The sequence below is a fragment of the Sitophilus oryzae genome, unplaced genomic scaffold, assembly GCF_002938485.1.
Source record: "Sitophilus oryzae breed Bouriz unplaced genomic scaffold, Soryzae_2.0 scaffold_1621_pilon_pilon, whole genome shotgun sequence".
NCBI lineage: Eukaryota > Metazoa > Arthropoda > Insecta > Coleoptera > Curculionidae > Sitophilus > Sitophilus oryzae.
In genome coordinates this window covers 421,757-427,894 of record NW_022146305.1, presented here as the reverse complement: position 1 = coordinate 427,894, position 6,138 = coordinate 421,757, and the positions used below count along the sequence as shown (strand labels likewise).

Sequence of the window (6,138 nt, the reverse complement as noted above, 5' to 3'; positions counted from 1 at the left end):
AATAAAACTATGATATTTATTCGTACATGACACACAAAAACCGTATTGTAAACTATTGCCAAATACATAAAATTATGATATCAAAAAACCCTTTAGCAGTTTTTTTTTAATTAATTTGTAATCTTGTGACACCCTCTATAATTTATTTTAAAAAAATATATTTTATTTTGAAAATAATAAATAAGATAGATATTTTAATTTTCATTTTAACACTCGGTAATTGTAAATTCATATACCTATAGTAAGTATCTAAGACAATTTTTTAAACTCAGTGCCTTTTGATGGAGTTGTTTTGTTTTTATGTTTTGTTCCGATTGAAATTAATCTTTTTGGGCATTCACCTGTTAAGCTTGAACTCCCTGTGACTGTAACTACCTGTGTTGGTAACTATTGGTAACTCAAAAGATCTACATCATTCACTATATCGATATTTGAAAAAAAAGTGAAAGTTTGATATCTGCAAAACAAAGGCACGAAGGATTTTAACAAATAATATACATACAGTAGAAAAGTACATACCTTTGGCAATCTTCAACATAATTTGGCTTTCTAATAAAATGTATAAGCACTTGTAAATATTTTCTTTTCGTATGATCTCTGCCTTGCTGAGCAGAAAACGACCAAATTTGGTTGATAAAAATGTATCGTAATACAAAGAATATTCATGCATTTTTGTATCAATTGGAATGTCTACTATTTATTCTTATCAGTACACATTTTTTGGCTTATTTCTAACCAAACGCTTTTGTCCCGCTAAATTTATCCTCCAACGCACTGTGCGCTCGTCCGTCAAATGCAAAAATAACTGTCACTGTCTCCGAAAATCTTTTTAGCGCCAACTTCAACTCGGTCAGTAGATGACGTAAAAAACTGACAGGAAGATAGGAATCGAACTATCCTTATCTCTATATAGTATCCTTGCACTTAAACGCGATTTTTACAAAATGTAAACGCCATTTGTGGAACAAAATACATATCTAAACTATAATAGCTTCACCACTTACCTTTAGTAACAGGAAACTCGTCAGAAAACTTGAAAACTGTTCCCGCATAAATTTCTTCTACCACAATTTCAGTTTTGCTATCACTGTATTGTCTAAATGGTTTGCCCTTGACAATGACAACTTGTCCGGGAAACAGGGACATTTTTTTTTTTTGGACAAGTTGAGCTGGAATGTCCTGCCCTGATGTGTATGAGTCTGTTCCAGCTGGACCGACTGGACGTTGATCTTGGTGTCGTAGTCTGATATTATCCTACCCTCGTACAGATTTTGTTGTTCATCCTGGAAAATACAGGGTATTTAAAAACATGGGTCATCTCCCATGGGAAGATTTCTCAAGATAAAGATGAGATTTATTTTTCAAAAATAAAATAAAAACTAAAAAAAAAAAATAAAAAAAATAAAATAAAAATAAACAATAAATAATAAAAAAATAAAATAATTACTAAACAAACAAAAAAACATAATTGACTTACTTCGTTTTTTTTATTCTCATCCAGGGCATGCAACTGATATCTATTCCTTATAGAAGGAAACAGGGCCTGCGCCATGTTGCTCAGCGATTTACCCCGTTTACCGATGATCTCGTACATAAACCTCTGATCGGCTTTCAGACAATTTTCTGAATATGGTTTGACGTCGACAGGTACCTCAGAACCTTTGTACGAAGCATCTTTTCTCCCGTAAGAAGACTGGACAGATCTGGCATTAGTTCTTTTCAAGTAGCTACCGATAGGAGCCCTGGAAATCGGTAAAATAAGAAAATGTATACAGGGTGTTTCAAAAAACACGTGCCGCATCTCTCGTGGGGAGATTCCTCACGTAAAAATAAGATTTATTTTTCATATCAACATAGGTTCGATTCTGTTTTGTTTCGTAGCTACAGGGTGTTAAAGTCTTAATAACCTTTCGATTTATTATAATTTTCTTAAAAGTACCTTTAGTGATTCAAATGACATTTTCAGGATAAAAGTTACTATAAATGCTACATATTTTAATGCTAGAAAAGTGTCGGTAAATTCATCAGGGACGTGCATATGGGTTATCACTGGAATATTTTTCGAAAAAAAAAACATGTGCGCCACTGACTTTTTTCTTTTGATATCAAAATTGTGTAGGCCGTTTAATGCCAATTAAAAGACATTTTTTGATGCTATTAACTTTTTTTATTTTCATCAGTGGCGTCCCTACGGTATTTAAACTAAATATTATTGAAGAAAAAAATGGTACACTACTGTTTTTTTTTACTAATAATTTTTTGCTATGAAAATTTACATCAAAATTTTAGCCATTTGGTCATGTATGAAAATGGTTTTTATTTTTTTACGCGAAAACGGTGGGTCATACCAAAAAAAAGTCAAGAGATCAAATTTGTTGCAAATTTAATGTAGATTTTAAAAATAATTTTTATTAAAAAAAAAACAGTGGCGGACCATTTTTTTCTTCAATAATATTTAGTTTAAATACCATAGGGACGCCACTGATGAAAATAAAAAAAAATAATATTTATGGTAAAACAACGTGTACAAAATTGAGTGATTTTCGTCCAACAGGGCCCTGAGATATTAAAAAACTCTTTTTAGGGGCAAAATTTAGGGGGCTGTAAATCCGAAAAGGGGGGTTAGGCCAAATATAAAAAATACGGGTCACCTATTTTTTTTTCAAGAATCTATGACCAAATTTTGTTGCATTAATTTCCGGACACCCTGTATATGTAGATATTTGTTATTTTTTTAAATTGATTTATTTCAAACGCTGGAGAGAGGGGGCGCTACTATCAGTTTTTTGCCCCGGTTCAAAAAAATTGTAGATCCGGGGCTGGTGAGGAATCTCCCCACCAGAAGTGGCACATGTTTTTTGAAACACCCTATATTTACAATAAAAAAATAGGTACTTAAATTGAATTTTGGCTCTTTTGACTTGACGGGAATTATGTTAACCTAACCTAACAGAAACAGAAGGATTCTGCTTGATTCGCGATAGCATGTGATAGATATGGAAATGCACCCCGGGCCCGTTAGTTATTTTCATCAGTGGCGTCCCTACGGTATTTAAACTAAATATTATTGAAGAAAAAAATGGTACACTACTGTTTTTTTTTAATAATAATTTTTTGCTATGAAAATTTACATCAAAATTTTAGCCATTTGGTCATGTATGAAAATGGTTTTTATTTTTTTACGCGAAAACGGTGCGTCATACCAAAAAAAAGTCAAGAGATCAAATTTGTTGCAAATTTAATGTAGATTTTAAAAATAGTTTTTATTAAAAAAAAAACAGTGGCGTACCATTTTTTTCTTCAATAATATTTAGTTTAAATACCGTAGGGACACCACTGATGAAAATAAAAAAATAATAGTTATGTAAAACAACGTGTATAAAATTTAGTGATTTTCGTCCAACAGGGCCATGAGATATTAAAAAACTCTTTTTAGGGGCGAAATTTAGGGGGCTGTAAATCCGAAAAGGGGGGTTAGGCAAAAGGGGGGTTAAGTATAAAAAATTCGGGTCACCTATTTTTTTTTCAAGAATCTATGACCAAATTTTGTTGCATTAATTTCCGGACACCCTGTATATGTAGATATTTGTTATTTTTTTAAATTGATTTATTTCAAACGCTGGAGAGAGGGGGCGCTACTATCAGTTTTTTGACTCGGTTCAAAAATTGTAGATCTTGAAATTGTAGCTGGTGAGGAATCTCCTCACGAGAGGTGGCACATGTTTTTTGGAAACACCCTATATTTACAATAAAAATAGGTACTTAAATCTTGAATTTGGCTCTTTTGACTTGACGGGAATTATGTTAACTCTAACCTAACAGAAACAGAAGGATTCTGCTTGATTCGCGATAGCATGTGATAGATATGGAAATACGCCCGTGTGCTTCGCACACGGCACATCGATAGTTACGCCACTGACTTTATGTTGAATTTGACTTAAGCTTTAAATAATTTTGATTTCAGAAATTAACACTTTTTTTTTAATTTTCAACAAATTAATAATAACGACACAAAATAAAGTAAAAGGCATTTTTTAGAAATTTTGATAACAGAAATATAACTTGGCTAAGAAACACAGAAATTAATAACATATTATTTTATGATTTTACCGTATTATTAAAGTACAAACAACTGAAATGTGAAGCTAAATAATTAAACATAAATGGTTTTCTAACAAAAACTGCAAATCTTGAATGTACATAACTTTTCAAATACAGTTCATGCTAATAATGGATCTGCATTTGCCGCACATGCATCGTGCTCATTTGATCTCATGAGATTTTGTTTGTCATTTTCATTGACATATGGTTGCCATATACCACATCTCTTTCTTTTCTGGTGTTGATTATTCAATTTTCTCTCTTCTATAAGTAAGAGATTCAGAATCGGAGTTATGGTTACACTTAAGCCTCTTTAAGTTCATCAAATCACTCAATTAATGCTTCCTCAAAATTAGCGTCCCAGTGAGGCACACTATTTAGACTACCCACCATCCTAATAATGTAACATTCTGGGCGTGGTGGTGCCACACAGACCCCAATGAAACTTTAGCCCCTGCTGATAGGAACAATAAAAATGATAAAATCGGTTAAATAGTGCTTGGGGTCCGCTGGACCCCACCACGCCAGTGAGTCTGTATCTATCACGATACCAAGACAGTGATAGACAAGTCTAATACGGGAAATTTTATATTTTCTTCCCTACTGGCAATTTTACTAACTGCGAGTTACGCCGGTACGTAAGATAGGGGACGATATGATATAATATTGACTTTATCAGAGTACCGCTAGATTGAACTAAGGGCTTCTAATTCAAACCAAACATAATTATATTAGTTTTATTTTTACCCTGGACTGGTTACTGCCTCCGGGTCATCGACCAATCTGCGCGATTGTATGGGGGTTTGGATCCGAGATGTGGGTACTCGATTAGCCTATAACAAAAATAAATAGCCTTTTTTATTAGGGGTGAATTGGCATTGGATTATTTCATTTGGATATTGAAATTGTTATACCGGGTGTTGCATCGTCGAGCGGGGACATAGAAATCCCATGTAAATTTTAATGGGGTCAATAATTATTGGCTTCCCTTAATTATTTTAGAGAATAATTCTATTTCAGGTTTATTGAAGAGCACTAAAACCCACATTCAAAAAGAATAACTTTAGTTATTTTTGATTAGCCTGTTTACAAGTTATCGCCGATTTCTTTTCAAAGATTTCTCCTTTCTTATGGCCCCTATATTTACTTATGAGCACCAGTCAAGGTAAAAGATAATTGTCAAAATGAAGTTGTAATTTCAGAAATTTACCTATTTAGTGCTTTATTATTATTATTAAAAACTCATACCTACATCGAAAATATTAGCCATGAATTACACTACCGAAGAAAAGTATTGATGATTAAACGGTATTATCAAGGAAATAGTTATCAAAAGGTGTCGGACATGTTTGCTGCTCTGTATCTGAATAGACCGATACCTGGAAAATCTACAATCGCAAGGAATATCCAGAAATTTGAGACCAAAGGTACCCAATAAATAACTGCAGATGTGAAGCAAGGCAGGACCAAAGAAGATGCAAGAAATGATACCGACTTGGAAGTTTTATTGTGCGGGGAAGAGAACGATGGAAAGATCAACACATGGAAACTTGAGGATGAAATAGAATAGATCACACTACAGCGTTTCGAATTTTGACACGACACGACATAAATACTCTTCCTTCAAATATGAAAACCACCAAGAGCTACGAGATGGGGATTTCGAAAAATCCGAAATGAATTCTTTCTCTGGGGCCATTTAAAAAACAGGATATACAAGGATAAAAAATACCCAAATCTAGACGAGTTAAAAAATGCTATTTCTGCCGAATGCAATAGAATTTCAGTTTACCAACTAACGAATTAAGAAGAGAATTTTATGAACGCCTGGGTTATTGTCTAGCAGTCGATGGAGGAATATTTCAACATCTTAAATCCTAAAGTTCTAACAATTTAATAGTCTCAAATTAATAAGTTATTGAATATTGTAATAATATAATTAACCTTTTAACTGATTACTTTATTTTACTCTAATTCATATTAATTTGTATTTATAAATGCATCTTTAAGATTTCAGATGTAGGAACAGAGTTTTCA

The 6,138-nt window shown here is 32.9% G+C and overlaps 1 long non-coding RNA gene across 1 annotated transcript; it reads right to left on the bottom strand.

Annotated features, from left to right (window-relative positions):
• Window positions 1–1,154: 1,154 nt before the first annotated feature.
• Window positions 1,155–5,026, bottom strand: LOC115880400. Its single transcript, XR_004049866.1, has 3 exons — window positions 4,849–5,026; window positions 1,478–1,742; window positions 1,155–1,283 (listed from the first exon to the last, which is right to left on the bottom strand). It is a non-coding gene; the product is annotated as an uncharacterized LOC115880400 (long non-coding RNA).
• Window positions 5,027–6,138: the final 1,112 nt, after the last annotated feature.